This window comes from Scyliorhinus canicula, chromosome 7, assembly GCF_902713615.1.
Source record: "Scyliorhinus canicula chromosome 7, sScyCan1.1, whole genome shotgun sequence".
NCBI lineage: Eukaryota > Metazoa > Chordata > Chondrichthyes > Carcharhiniformes > Scyliorhinidae > Scyliorhinus > Scyliorhinus canicula.
Window position 1 is genome coordinate 1,970,115 of NC_052152.1, and position 15,579 is coordinate 1,985,693.

Here is a 15,579-nt window from a genome sequence, read left to right on the forward strand (position 1 = left end):
GCTCCACTTCTCCAGCTTTCACCCGAAACACATTAAAGAAGCCATCCCCTATGGACAAGCCCTCCGTATACACAGGATCTGCTCAGACAAGGAGGAGCGCAACAGACACCTACAGATGCTGAAAGATGCCCTCGTACGAACGGGATATGGCGCTCGACTCATTGATCGACAGTTCCACCGCGCCACAGCAAAAAACCGCACCGACCTCCTCAGAAGACAAACACGGGACACCACGGACAGAGTACCCTTCGTCGTCCAGTACTTTCCTGGGGCGGAGAAACTACGACATCTTCTTCGCAGCCTCCAACACATCATCAGCGAGGATGGACATCTTGCCAAGGTCATCCCCACACCCCCACTACTGGCCTTCAAACAACCGCGCAACCTCAAACAAACCATTGTTTGCAGCAAATTACCCAGCCTTCAGAACAGCAACCACAACACCACAAAACCCTGCCAGGGTAATCTCTGCAAGACATGCCAGATCATCGACATGGACACCACCATTACACGTGGAAACACCACCCACCAGGTACGCGGCGCATACTCGTGCGACTCGACCAATGTAGTCTACCTCATACGCTGCAGGAAAGGATGTCCCGAAGCGTGGTACATTGGCGAGACCATGCAGACACTGCGACAACGAATAAACGGGCATCGTGCGACTATCAACAGGCAGGACTGTTCCCTTCCAGTTGGGGAACACTTCAGCAGTCAAGGACATTCAGCCTCTGATCTCCGGGTCAGCATTCTACAAGGAGGCCTTCAGGAGACGCGACAACGCAAAATTGCTGAGCAAAAACTTATAGCTAAGTTCCGCACGCATGAATGCGGACTCAACCGGGATCTGGGATTCATGTCGCATTACATTCGGCCCCCACCAACAAGCCTGGACCTGCAGAGGCCTACCGACTGAACTGGCTTGGGACAATTCACACCTCTTTAACCTGGAGTTACCTCTCTCTCTGCATCTTTGATGATTTGATTGCCTGCAGGTGCTCGCATTCCGGGGCATCTCTGACTGTGTCTATATAAACATTTCTGGAACAAGCCTTTCCATTCACCTGAAGAAGGAGCCGTGCTCCGAAAGCTCGTGTTTGAAACAAACCTGTTGGACTTTAACCTGGTGTTGTAAGACTTCTTACTGTGCTCACCCCAGTCCAACGCCGGCATCTCCACATCATCTTCAATAGGATTGGATAGCAGTTTGGATGTGATAAAATGTCTGTTCCCCAATGATTGCGACAGCGTGCCCTACATCCACCTCCATTACCGGGGAGGCAGTGGTGTAGTGGTATTGTCGCTGGACTAGTAATCCAGAGACCCAGAGTCATTCTCTGGGGACCCGGGTTCAAATCCCGCCACGGCAGATGGTTAAATTTGAATTCAATTTTTTAAAATCTGGAATTACGTCTCAAGCTGGCCATGAAGCCACTGTTGATTCTCGTTTAAAAACCCACCTGGTTCACTAATGTCCTTTAGAGAAGGAAATCTGCCGTCCTTACCCGGTCTGGCCCACATGTGACTCCAGACCCACAGCAATGTGGTTGACTCTTAAATGTCCTACATCCCATGGAAAATATTTTTTAAAATCTCTAATGGCTGACCATTTACGTGTGGCTTTATCATTATTGGGGCGGGCTTGGTGGTGGTGACGGGTTTGCCCCTGGATTCTGCCGGTCGTATTAAAGCGGTTTCTCTGGAGGATGATACCAGGCTTTGGGTCACACCGATTTCATACTCGGTCTATGAGCTTGTCAAACGTGTTCCGTCTCTAGGGGAGTCGGGTTCTTTATGATGCTGAATGTCAGAACCCCGCACGTTGTCAGCAGGATCACTTTCTGCTTCTCATCTCCCACAATGTTATTAGCCCGGAAGAAGTAAGGCATGCACTCCGAGTATTGGGCCCAGTCTTCTCCATTAATGTTCTCAAACTCAAGTTTACCGAAGAGAGGCATTTAGTTTCATACCGGAGAAGCTGTTTATATTCAACTCTGAAAGCTGCTCGGAAATACTTATTTTTATTCCCCATCGCCATTGTAATAACTTTGCCAGGCAGGTCTTCTAACAATAACTCCCTTTATTAAATATCAGAAAGGGCCGCAGCTGCGGAGTACAGCACTTGCCAGCCAGGGGACCCACGGAGATGCTAGTCCAGATCCAAACTGCGGGTTTGTAACTCCCACCACACATTCCCTGTCTGGTGAGCCTCCGCCTGCTCAATAGGGCAATTGTTATTCCACAAAGCCCAGGGGAGATCTATTGACATTACAGACACCTGGTTGCGGGAAGGACAGGATTGGCAGCTAAATGTTCCAGGATTTAGATGTTTCAGGTGAGATAGAGGGGGATGTAAAAGGGGTGGTGGAGTTGCGCTACTGGTTAGGGAGAATATCACAGCTGTACTGCGGGAGGACACCTCAGAGGGCAGTGAGGCTATATGGGTAGAGATCAGGAATAAGAAGGGTGCAGCCACAAATGTTGGGGGTTTACTACAGGCCTCCCAACAGCCAGCAGGAGATAGAGGAGCAGATAGGTAGACAGATTTTGGAAACGAGTAAAAACAACAGGGTTGTGATGGGAGACTTCAACTTCCCCAATATTGACTGGGACTTACTTAGTGCTAGGGGCCAGGACGGGGCAGAGTTTGTAAGGAGCATTCAGGAGGGCTTCTTAAAACAATATGTAGACAGTCCAACTAGGGAAGGGGCTGTGCTGGATCTGGTATTGGGGAATGAGCCCGGCCAGGTGGTAGGAGTTTCAGTAGGGGAACACTTCGGGAACAGTGACCACCAATTCAGTATGTTTTAAAGTGCTGGTGGACAAGGATAAGAGTGATAAGGGTGAATGTGCTAAATTGGGAGAAGCCTAATTATAACAATATTAGGCGGGAACTGAAGAACCTAGATTGGGGGCGGATGTTTGAGGGTAAATCAACATCTGACATGTGGGAGGCTTTCAAATGTTAGTTGAAAGGAATTCCGGACCAGCATATTCTTGTGCGGAAGAAGGATAAATACGGCAAATTTCGGGAACCTTGGATAACGAGAGATATTGTAGGCCTCTTTAAAAGATAAAAAGGAGGATCATTTCCGGTTGTGGCTATGCCTGGGTAGGTCGCACGTTCGGCAGCTCCCGCCGAAAACGGACTTTTGGGCCCTTTTAAGGAGCCCCAGCGGCATTTGGTTGATGATTCCCGGTGTGGGAAGACGGCAGTATGGTCCCCCCAGCACTGTGTGGAGTGGACCAGGAGCGGTGCGGTCAAAAAGGGGGCATTAGAGAAGAGAGGAGAACGGGTGCGAAAAAGCAAGATGGTGGCGGGCGGAGACCAGGCAGCATGGGCTCAATGGTCACAGGAGCAGCAAGAGTTTCTACGAAGCTGCTTTGCGGAATTGAAGGCGGAGATGTTGGCCCCTATGAAGGCGTCGATAGAAAGGATGGTAGAGACCCAGAAGATGAAATGAATTGAAAATTGCTTATTGTCACAAGTAGGCTTCAACGAAGTTACTGTGAAAAGCCGCTAGTCGCCACATTCCGGCGCCTGTTCGGGGAGGCTGGTACAGGAATTGAACCGTGCTGCTGGCCTGCCTTGGTCTGCTTTAAAAGCCAGCGATTTAGCCCAGTGATCTAAACTAGCAGGGGACAGCGATTAAAGAGGTGCAGCAGAAGGCCTCTGAGAACGAGGACGAGATCCTGGGCTTGGCGGTGAAGGTGGAGGCGCACAAGGCGCTCCATAAAAAGTGGCAGGAGAAATTTGAGGATCTGGAGAACAGGTCGAGAAGGAAGAATTTGCGGATTCTGGGTCTCCCTGAAGGTGCGGAGGGGTCGGATGTTGGGGCGTATGTGGCTACGATGCTGAGCACGCTGATGGGCGCGGGAGCCTTCCCGAGGCCCTTGGAGCTGGATGGGGTGCAGAGTCCTGGCGAGGAGACCGAGGGCGAATGAGCCGCCGAGAGCTGTGGTGGTGAGGTTTCACCGTTACACTGACAGGGAGTGCGTCTTGAGATGGGCGAAGAAGGAGCGGAGCAGCAGGTGGGAGAATGTTGAAATTCGCATTTACCAGGACTGGAGCGCAGAGCTGGCCAAGAAGAGGGCAGGATTCAATCGGGCCCAGGCGGTTATCCACGGACAGGGGGTGAAGTTTGGGCTGTTGCAGCCTGCGTGACTGTGGGTCATGTATCTGGACCGTCACCACTATTTTGATACGCCGGCGTGGACCTTTATCAAAAATGAGAAGCTGGACTCAAATTAGTGGTCTGTAGCATGTTTTAGGGGATGTTGTGCAGTGGGAGAGGGTGATATTTGTGTCTCTTTATTTTCCCTTCTTTTGGTGTGGGCGATGATCTGGGAGGGGTTGATCCCCGCGTTCGGTGGGGATGCGGAGAAGGGGCTGGGAACCCTGGGCCTCTGGGGATGCGGAGAAGGGGCTGGGAACCCTGGGCCTCTGGGGATGCGGAGAAGGGGCTGGGAACCCTGGGCCTCTGGGGATGCGGAGAAGGGGCTGGGAACCCTGGGCCTCTGGGGATGCGGAGAAGGGGCTGGGAACCCTGGGCCTCTGGGGATGCGGAGAAGGAGCCGGGAACCCTGGGCCTCTGGGGATGCGGAGAAGGGGCTGGGAACCCTGGGCCTCTGGGGATGTGGAGAAGGGGCTGGGAACCCTGGGCCTCTGGGGATGCGGAGAAGGGGCTGGGAACCCTGGGCCTCTGGGGATGCGGAGAAGGGGCCGGGAACCCTGGGCCTCTGGGGATGGGGGTGAGGTTGTAGGAGAATGGAGCTGCGCCATAGAGGGCGGGGTCAGCCCGGACTGGGAGCGCGGGTTTTCTTTTCCCGCGGAAAGAGAGGGGGCTGGGCCGGATGCAGGGAGGTGGTATTGGACTGGAGTCCACATTGGTTTGCAGGGGGTGTGGAGGGGGGTGATTTGGGTTTTAGGAGGGAATTCTGCGGGGATCGGTGGCAGAGGCGGGAGCGGCCGGGGTCAGCAGGAGTCAGCTGACTTACGGGAGTGCAATGGGGGGAGAGTAGGGGGGCCAAGCAATTGCTTGGCATGGGGAGGGGGGGCTGCGGGGGAGTACTGGGTTGTTGCTGTATTGACCGAGGGGAAGCTGGAGATAATAGGGAGAGTCGGGGCGGGGAGCCTCTGCCTGGGGGGCTGGAAGGAGCGGGAGACGTGTGCACGCGGCGGGGGGGGGGGGGGGGGGGGGGGGGGGGGGTTGGGGGGGGCGGCGTGTAGTACTCCGATCCGGCTGATCATGTGGACTGTGAGAGGCCTAAATGGGCCGGTCAAGAGGGCACTGGTATTTGCGCATTTAAAGGCAGACGTAGCCATGCTACAGGAGACGCACCTGAAAGTTGCAGATCAGACCAGGCTGAGGAAGGGATGGGTAGAGCAGGTCTTTCACTCTGGGTTGGACGCGAAGAACAGGGGGGTAGCAATTTTGGTGAGCAAGCGGGTGACTTTCGAGGCGGTGGGCATTGTGGTGGATAAAGGGGGCCGGTATGTGATGGTGAGTGGGAGGCTGCAGGGGGCCGGGTGGATAAAGGGGGCCGGTATGTGATGGTGAGTGGGAGGCTGCAGGGGGCTGGGTGGGTAAAGGGGGCCGGTATGTGATGGTGGGTGGGAGGCTGCAGAGGGCCGGGTGGGTAAAGGGGGCCGGTATGTGATGGTGGGTGGGAGGCTGCAGAGGGCCGGGTGGGTAAAGGGGGCCGGTATGTGATGGTGAGTGGTAGGCTGCAGGGGGCCCGGGTGGTGCTGGTGAATGTATATGCCCCAAATTGGGACGGTGCAGGGTTCATGAAGCGGATGCTAAGTCGGATCCTGGATTTGGAGGTGGGGAACCTAATTATGGGGGGGGGGGGATTTCAACACGGTACTGGACCCGGCAATGGATCAGTCTCGGTCTAGGTCGGGTAAGATGCCAGCTGCGGCCAAGGTCCTGAGGGGGGTTTATGGAACAGATGGGAGGAGTGGATCCGTGGAGGTTTGCTCGGCCAAGGGCGAGGGAGTTCTCCTTCTTTTCCCACGTGCACAAGGCCTATTCACGGATAGACCTTTTCGTGGTGAGCAGGGCACTGATCCCGAGAATAGAGGGGACAGAGTATTCGGCCATCGTGATTTCGGATCATGCCCCACACTGGGTGGAGCTGGAGTTGGGAGAAGGGAGGAGCCAGCGCCCGTTGTGGTGCTTGGACGTGGGATTATTGGCGGATGAGGAGGTCTGTGGGTGGATCCGGGGGTGTATATGGAGGCCAATGACAATGGGGAGGTCTCGGTGGGTGTGGTCTGGGAGGCGCTGAAGGCGGTGGTTAGAGGGGAGCTCCCGGTGAGGTCCCGGAGGACTGGAGAATTGCTAATGTTGCCCCTTTGTTTAAGCAGGGATAATCCAGTGAATTATAGACCTGTGAGCTTGACGTCAGTGGTAGACAAACTGTTGGGGAAGATACTGAGAGATAGTATCTATTCACATCTGGAAGAAAATAGACTTATCAGTGATAGGCAGCATGGTTTTGTGCAGGGAAGGTCATGTCTTACAAACCTAATAGAATTCTTTGAGGAAGTGACAAAGTTAATTGATGAGGGAAGGGCTGTAGATGTCGTATACATGGACTTTAGTAAGGCGTTTGATAAGGTTTCCCATGGCAGGTTGATGGAAAAAGTGAAGTCGTATGGGGTTCAGGGTGTACTAGCTAGATGGATAAAGAACTGGCTGGGCAACAGGAGACAGAGAGTAGTGGTGGAAGGGAGTGTCTCAAAATGGAGAGGGGTGACTAGTGGTGTTCCACAGGGATCCATGCTCGGACCACTGATGTTTGTGATCTACATAAATGACCTGGAGGAAGGTATAGGTGGTCTGATTAGCAAGTTTGCAGATGATACTAAGATTGGTGGAGTTGCAGATAGCGAGGAGGACTGTCAGAGAATACAACAAAATATAGATAGATTGGAGAGTTGGGCAGAGAAATGGCAGATGGAGTTCAATCCAGGCAAATGCGAGGTGATGCATTTTGGAAGATCAAATTCAAGAGCGGACTATATGGTCAATGGAAGGGTCTTGGGGAAAATTGAAGTGCAGAGAGATCTGGGAGTTCAGGTCCATTGTACCCTGAAGGTGGCAACGCAGGTTGATAGAGTGGTCAAGAAGGCATACAGCATGCTTGCCTTCATCAGACGGGGTATTGAGTACAAGAGTTGGCAGGTCATGTTACAGTTGTATAGGACTTTGGTTCGGCCACATTTGGAATACTGTGTGCAGTTCTGGTCGCCACATTACCAGAAGGATGTGGATGCCTTGGAGAGGGTGCAGAGGAGGTTCACCAGGATGTTGCCTGGTATGGAGGGTGCTAGCTATGAAGAAAGGTTGAGTAGATTAGGATTGTTTTCGTTGGAAAGACGGAGGTTGAGGGGGGACCTGATTGAGGTCTACAAAATTATGAGAGGTATGGACAGGGTGGATAGCAACAAGCTTTTCCCAAGAGTGGGGGTGTCAGTTACAAGGGGTCATGATTTCAAGGTGAGAGGGGGAAAGTTTAAGGGAGCTGTGCGTGGAAAGTTTTTTACGCAGAGGGTGGTGGGTGCCTGGAACGCTTTACCAGCGGAGGTGGTAGAGGCGGGCACGATAGCATCATTTAAGAAGCATCTAGACGGGTATATGAATGGGTGGGAACAGAGGGAAGTAGACCTTGGAAAATAGGAGACAGGTTTAGATAAAGGATCTGGATCGGCGCAGGCTGGGAGGGCCGAAGGGCCTGTTCGTGTGCTGTAATTTTCTTTGTTCTTTGTTCTTTGTAATCTCCATCAGGGCTCACGGAGAAAAGAGGGAGAGGGGGGAGAGGGAGGGATTGGTAGGAGAGATACTTAGGGTGAATAGGAGATATGCGGAATCCCCCGGGGAGGGGCTGTTGAAGGAGCGCCGGAGCCTCCAAACGGAGTTTGACTTGTTGACGACGGGGAACGCTGAGGCCCAGTGGAGGAAGGTACAAGGAGCAGCGTATGAATATGGGGAGAAGGCGAGTTGGATGCTGGCACATCAGCTGTGGAAGAAGGAAACGGCTAGAGAAATGGGGGAATAGGGGACAAGGGAGGGAATACGGTGCGGAGTCCAGTCAGAATAAATGACGTCTTTAGGGACTTTTATGAGAACTTGTACAAATCAGAGTCCCCGGAGGGGGGGGGATGCGGCAGTTCCTGGACCAATTGAGGTTTCTGAGGGTGGAGGATGAGCGGGTAGAGGGCTTGGGGGCCCCGATCGGGATGGAGTTGCTGGTTAAGGGGTTGGGGAGTATGCAGTCGGGCAAAGCCCCGGAACCGGATGGGTTCCCGATTGAATTTTATAGGAAGTTTTCGGAACTGTTGGCTCCGTTGCTGTTGAGAACTTTTAACGAGGCGAGAGAAAAAGGAAGTCTTCCCCCGACGATGTCGAGAGCTCTGATCTCACTTATTCTGAAGCGGGACAAAGACCCGCTGCAGTGTGGCTCGTATAGGCCGATTTCACTCCTTAATGTGGATGCCAAGTTGTTGGCGAAGGTCCTGGCCACTAGGATTGAGGATTATGTCCCGGGAGTGATACATGAGGATCAGACGGGATTTGTGAATGGCAGGCAGTTGAATGCAAATGTGCGGAGGCTTCTGAATGTGATTATGATGCCCTCGGAGGGGGGGGGGGGGGGGGGGGGGGGGGAGGGGGGGGGGGGGAGGGGGGGGGGGAGGGGGGGGGGGGGGAGGGGGGAGGGGGGGGAGGGGGGGGGGGGGGGGGAGGGGGGAGGGGGGGGGAGGGGAGGGGGGGGGAGGGGAGGGGGGGGGAGGGAGGGGGGAGGGAGGAGAGGGGAGGGGGGGGGGAGGGAGGGGGGGAGGGAGGAGAGGGGAGGGGGGGGGGGAGGGAGGGGGGGGGAGGGAGAGGGGGAGGGAGGAGAGGGGAGGGAGGGGGGGAGGGAGGGGGGGAGGGAGGGGGGGAGGGAGGGGGGGGAGGGGGAGGCAGAGGTGGCAGCGGAGAAGGTCTGTGACCGGGTGGAGTGGGAGTACCTGTGGGAGGTGCTGGGTAGGTTTGGGTTTGGGGAGGGGTTCATGGGGTGGGTTAAATTGTTATACCAGGCCCCGGTGTTGAGTGTATCGACGAACCGGTTGAGGTCAGAGTACTTTAGACTATATCGTGGAACGAGGCAAGGGTGCCCTCTGTCCCTCCCCCCCCCCCCCCCCCCCCCCCCTCCCTGCTGTTTGCTTTGGCGATTGAGCCATTGGCCATGGCGCTGAGGGAATCGAGAAGCTGGAGGGGTTTGGTCGGGGGTGTGGTGGGGGGGGAGCACCGCGTCTCGCTATATGCGGATAATTTGCTTTTGTATATTACGGACCCGATGGGGGAGGTTATGCCGACCCTCAGGGTGTTTGGAGATTTCTCGGGGTATAAGCGTAATGTTGGGAAGAGCGAGCTCTTTGTGGTGCATGCGCAGGGCCAGGAAAAGAGGTTGGAGGAGCTGCCGCTCACGATGGTGGAGAGGAGTTTTCGGTATTTGGTATTCAGGTGGCCAAGAGTTGGGGGGTTTTGCATAGGCTCAATCTGGCACGGCTGGTGGACCAGATGGAGGGGGGCTTTAGGAGGTGGGACATGCTTCCGCTCTCCCTAGCGGGTGGGGTGCAGTCTGTCAAGATGACGGTCCTCCCTAGGTTTTTGTTCGTATTTCAGTGCCTGCCCATCCTCATCCCTAAGGCCTTTTTCACGCGAGTGAGCAAGAGTATCATGGGATTTGTGTGGGCCAATAAGACCCGAGGGTTAAAAGACTGTTTTTGGAGCGCAGTCGGCCGGGGGGGGGGGGGGGGGGGGTGGATTGGCGCTGCCGAATGTGTCAATGATTCGGAAATGGATGATGGAGGGAGAGGGGGCGGCATGGAAAAGACTCGAGGCGGCGTCTTGTGTGGGTACTAGTCTGGGGGCACTGGTGACGTTGCCGCTTCCGCCGACGCGGTATACCACGAGCCCAGTGGCGACGGCGACGCTGAGGGTTTGGGGGCAATGGAGGCGGCACAGGGGGGAGACGGGGGCCTCACTTTGGTCCCCGATACGGAATAACCATAGGTTTGCCCCGGGTAGGATAGATGGTGGGTTCCGAAGCTGGCACTGGGCGGGAATTCGAAGGCTGGGGGATCTATTCATTGATGGGACCGTTGCCAGCTGAAAGGCACTGGAGGAGAAATTTGGGCTACCCCCGGGAAGTGCCTTCAGGTACATGCAGGTTCGGGCGTTTGTCAGGAAGCAGGTCGGAGAATTTCCATTGCTGCCTGCCCGAAGGATACAGGACAGGGTGATTTCGGGTGTGTGGGTCGGAGAGGGTAAGATCTCGGAGATATACCAGGAGTTGTAGGAGGCAGAGGAAGCCTCGGTGGAGGAGTTGAAGGGCAAATGGGAGGAGGAGCTGGGTGAGGGCCTGTGGGCTGACACCCTGGGCAGGGTCAATTCCTCCTCATCTTGCGCCAGGCTCAGCCTGATCCAGTTTAAAGTGTTACACAGGGCGCATATGGCAGGGGCGAGGATGAGTAAGTTTTTTGGGGTGGAGGAAGATGTGTGAGGTGTTTGGGGCGCCCAGCTAACCACGCCCATATGTTCTGGGCGTGCCCGGCGCTTGCGGAGTTCTGGAAAGGCTTTGGAAAGGTCATGTCCAAGGTCTTGGACACTCGGGTAAAACCAAGCTGGGGTATCGGAGGATCCGGGAGTGCAGGAGTCGAAAGAGGCCGGAGTTCTGGCCTTTTCCTCCTTGGTAGCCCGGAGACGGCTCTTGTTATTGTGGAGGGACGCAAAGCCCCCCAGCGTAGAGGCTTGGGTCAGTGACATGGCGGGGTTTCTCAGGCTGGAGATGATAAAGTTTGCCTTGCGAGGGTCCTTGCAGGGGTTCTACAGGCAGTGGCAACCGCTCCTCGACTTTCTCGCGGAACGTTAGGTGGAGGTCAGCAGCAGCAGCAAGCGGGGGGGGGGGGGGGGCTGATTTATTTTTCTTTTTGAAAGGGGAGTTCGCCCTATTTTGTTTTGAGTTGGGTGTTAATTTGTTAAACTGTTTATCGTTTCGAGGGTTAAATTGTTCTGTTTGGTTGGCATGTTGCCCTTTTCTCTTTGTATTATTTTCCTTTTTGGAGTGTTCTGTAAAACTTTTTGAAAAACTTTGAATAAATACATTTTAAAAGAAAAAGGAGGCATTTGTCAGGGCTAGAAGGCTGAGAACAGACGAAGCCTGTGTGGAATATAAGGAAAGTAGGAAGGAACTTAAGCAAGGAGTCAGGAGGGCGAAAAGGGGTCACGAAAAGTCATTGGCAAATAGGGTTAAGGAAAATCCCAAGGCTTTTTACACGTAAATAAAAAGCAAGAGGGTAGCCAGGGAAAGGGTTGGCCCACTGAAGGATAGGCAAGGGAATCTATGTGTGGAGCCAGAGGAAATGGGCGAGGTACTAAATGAATACTTTGCATCAATATTCACCAAAAGAGAAGGAATTGGTAGATGTTGAGTCTGGAGAAGGGTGTGTAGATAGCCTGGGTCACATTGAGATTCAAAAAGACGAGGTGTTGGGTGTCTTGAAAAATATTAAGGTAGATAAGTCCCCAGGGCCTGATGGGATCTAACCCAGAATACTGAAGGAGGCTAGAGAGGAAATTGCTGAGGATTTGACAGAAATCTTTGGATCCTCACTGTCTTCAGGTGATGTCCCGGAGGACTGGAGAATAGCCAATGTTGTTCCTTTGTTTAAGAAGGATAGCAAGGATAATCCAGGGAACTACAGGCTGGTGAGCCTTACGTCAGTGGTAGGGAAATTACTGGAGAGAATTCTTCGAGACAGGATCTACTCCCATTTGGAAGCAAATGGACGTATTAGTGAGAGGCAGCATGGTTTTGTAAAGGGGAGGTCATGTCCCTCATGGTAGACTAGTACAAAAGGTGAAGTCACACGGGATCAGGGGTGAGTTGGCAAGGTGGATACAGAACTGGCTAGGTCATAGAAGGCAGAGAGTAGCAATGGAAAGGTGCTTTTACTGATTGGAGGGCTGTGACTAGTGGTGTTCCGCAGGGATCAGTGCTGGGGCCTTTGCTGTTCGTAGTATATAAATGATTTGGAGGAAAATGTAAGTGGTCTGATTAGTAAGCTTGCAGACGACACAAAGGTAGGTGGAATTGCGGATAGCGATGAGGGCTGTCAGAGGATACAGCAGGATTTAGATCGTTTGGAGACTTGGGCTGAGAGATGGCAGATGGAGTTTAATCCAGACAAATGTGAGGTAATACATTTTGGAAGGTCTAATGCAAGTAGGGAATATACAGTGAATGGTCGAACCCTCAAAAGTATTGAAAGTCAGAGAGATCTAGGTGTACAGGTCCACAGGTCACTGAAAGGGGCAACACCGGTGGAGAAGGTAGTCAAGAAGGTATACGCTATGCTTGCCTTCATTGGCCGTGGCATTGAGTATAAGAATTGGCAAGTCATGTTGCAGCTGTATTGAACCTTAGTTAGGTCACACTCGGAGTATAGTGTTAAATTCTGGTCGCCACACTACCAGAAGGATGTGGAGGCTTTAGAGAGGGTGCAGAAGAGATTTACCAGGGTGTTGCCTTGTATAGAGGGCATTAGCTATGAGGAGCGGTTGAATAAACTCGGTTTGTTCTGACTGGAACGACGGAGGTTGAGGGGCGACCTGATAGAGGTCTACAAAATTATGAGGGGCATAGACAGAGTGGATAGTCAGAGGCTTTTCTCCAGGGTAGAGGGGCCAATTACTAGGGGGCATAGGTTTAAGGTGCGAGTGGCAAGGTTTAGAGATGTACGAGGTAAGTTTTTTTTTTACACAGAGGGTAGTTGGTGCCTGGAACTCGCTGCTGGAGGAGGTGGTGGAAGCAGGGACGATAGTGACCTTTAAGGGGCATCTTGACAAATACATGAATAGGATGGGAATGGAGGGATACGGACCCAGGAAGTGTAGAAGATTTTAGTTTAGACGGGCAGCATGGTCAGCACGGGCTTGGAGGGCCGAAGGGCCTGTTCCTGTGCTGTACATTTCTTTGTTCTTTGACGATTAAGTTTGCAGATGATACAAAGATCTGCAGAGGGGCAGGTATTATTGAGGAAGCCGGTGGGCTGCAAAAGGACTTGGACAGGCTCGGAGAGTGGGCAAATAAGTGGCAGATGGAATACAATGTGGAAAAGTGTGAGGTTATGCACTTTGGAAGGAGGAATTTAGGCATAGACTATTTTCAAAATGGGGAAATGCATAGGAAATCGAAACACAAAGGGACTTGGGAGTCCTTGTTCACGATTCTCTGAAGGTTAATGTGCAGGTTCAGCCGGCAGTTAAGAAGGCAAATGCAATGTTAGTATCCATGTCAAGAGGGCTAGAATACAAGACCAGGGATGTACTTCTGAGGCTGTATAAGGCTCTGGTCAGACCCCATTTGGAGGTTTGTGAGCAGTTTTGGGCCCCGTATCTAAGGAAGGATGTGCTGGGGCCTTGGAAAGGGTCCAGAGGAGGTTCACAAGAACGATCCTGGAATGAAGAACTTGTCGTATGAAGAACGGTTGAGGACTCTGGGTCTGTACTCGTTGTAGTTTAGAAGGATGAGGGAGGATCTTATTGAAACTTACAGGATACTGCGAGGCCTGGATAGAGTGGACGTGGAGAGGATGTTTCCATTTGTAGGAAAAACTAGAACCAGGGGACACAATCTCAGACTAAAGGGACGATCCTTTAAAACAGAGATGAGGAGGAATTTCTTCAGCCAGAGGGTGGTGAATCTGTGGAACTCTTTGCCGCAGAAGGCTGTGGGAGCCAAATCACTGAGTGTCTTTAAGACAGAGGTAGATAGGTTTTTGATCAATAAGGGGATCAGGAGTTATGGGGTGAAGGCAGGAGAATGGGGATGAGAAAAATATCAGCCATGATTCAATGGCGGAGCAGACTCGATGGGCCAAGTTGCCTAATTCTAGTCCAATGTCTTATGGTCTTATTCCTCTGTGTCCTTTGAAATGAAAAATTAAAATCGCTTATTGTCACGAGTAGGCTTCAAATGAAGTTACTGTGAAAAGCCCCTAGTCGCCACATTCCGGCGCCTGTTCGGGGAGGCTGGTACGGGCTGTGATCACCATAACAAGTACAAAGGGCATTTCCATGAGGCTCTGGCACCGGTGCCTGAGGGCTTTAGGGGGTTTTCTATGTCTGTGTAGTGAAGGTGTTAGTGTGAGGTTGAAGGGATACCTGATGAAATACCTGAGTCACGATGGTAGACCACGATAGCTGGTGGAATTTCAAAAAATGATTCAATTACTAAATTTGGAATATAAAGCTGGTCTAAGTAATGGTGAGCATGAAACTATCATTAATTATTATACAAACCCATGTGGTTCACTATTATCCTTTAGGGAAGGCAATCTGCTGTTCTGCATTTGACCCCAGATCCACAGCAATGTGGTTTAACTGTCCTCTAGAATGGCTCAGAAAGCCGCTCCAGTCGGGGGTGATTTGGGACGAACAGCGACACTCACATCCCATGGAGGAATAAAGAAAAAAAGGCCATTCAGCCCATCGTTTTGTGGTGTTTTTTTTGGCCGAGCTGAATGGGGCCTGAATTGTGAATGAGAGTTGTCCAGCTCTGTTTCCCTGATTCACAACTCTGTACACTTCCATTCCTACTCTCTGTTGGGGATTGCACTGTCCCGACCCCAGCTCTGTTTCCCTGATTCACAACTCTGTACACTTCCATTCCTACTCTCTGTTGGGGATTGCACTGTCCCAATCCCATCGCTACAACAAAGTACAAACACGCCTATAGTAAAGCCTCAGAAATCATCTCCGATCTCACCTCAGGATCCAGGAAGCAATCCCAGAACACTTGGATACGCAGGATCTGGACATGTGTGAAACATCTAACATTAATCCCTGAAGGCTCAATGATACCCTGGCTGGAATTTTCCTGTACTGGACAGTAGGAACGTCTGGACAGTAGGAACGTCTGGACAGTACTGTCTGGACAGTAGGAACGTCTGGACAGTACTGTCTGGACAGTAGGAACGTCTGGACAGTAGGAACGTCTGGACAGTACCGTCTGGACAGTAGGAACGTCTGGACAGTAGGAACGTCTGGACAGTACTGTCTGGACAGTAGGAACGTCTGGACAGTAGGAACGTCTGGACAGTAGGAACGTCTGGACAGTACTGTCTGGACAGTAGGAACGTCTGGACAGTACTGTCTGGACAGTAGGAACGTCTGGACAGTACTGTCTGGACAGTAGGAACGTCTGGACGGTAGTCTGGACAGTAGGAACGTCTGGACAGTAGGAACGTCTGGACAGTAGGAACGTCTGGACAGTAGGAACGTCTGGACAGTAGGAGCGTCTGGACAGTACTGTCTGGACAGTAGGAACGTCTGGACAGTAGGAGCGTCTGGACAGTACTGTCTGGACAGTAGGAACGTCTGGACAGTAGGAACGTCTGGACAGTACTGTCTGGACAGTAGGAACGTCTGGACAGTAGGAACGTCTGGACAGTAGGAACGTCTGGACAGTAGGAACGTCTGGACAGTACTGTCTGGACAGTAGTCTGGACAGTAGGAACGTCTGGAC

At 52.6% G+C, this 15,579-nt stretch overlaps 1 protein-coding gene across 1 annotated transcript in view; it reads left to right on the top strand.

Moving 5' to 3' along the window:
- The window catches only part of pdxka (pyridoxal (pyridoxine, vitamin B6) kinase a), a 98,205-nt gene that overhangs the window by 38,619 nt on the left and 44,007 nt on the right, over nt 1–15,579 (top strand). The window lies entirely within an intron of this gene.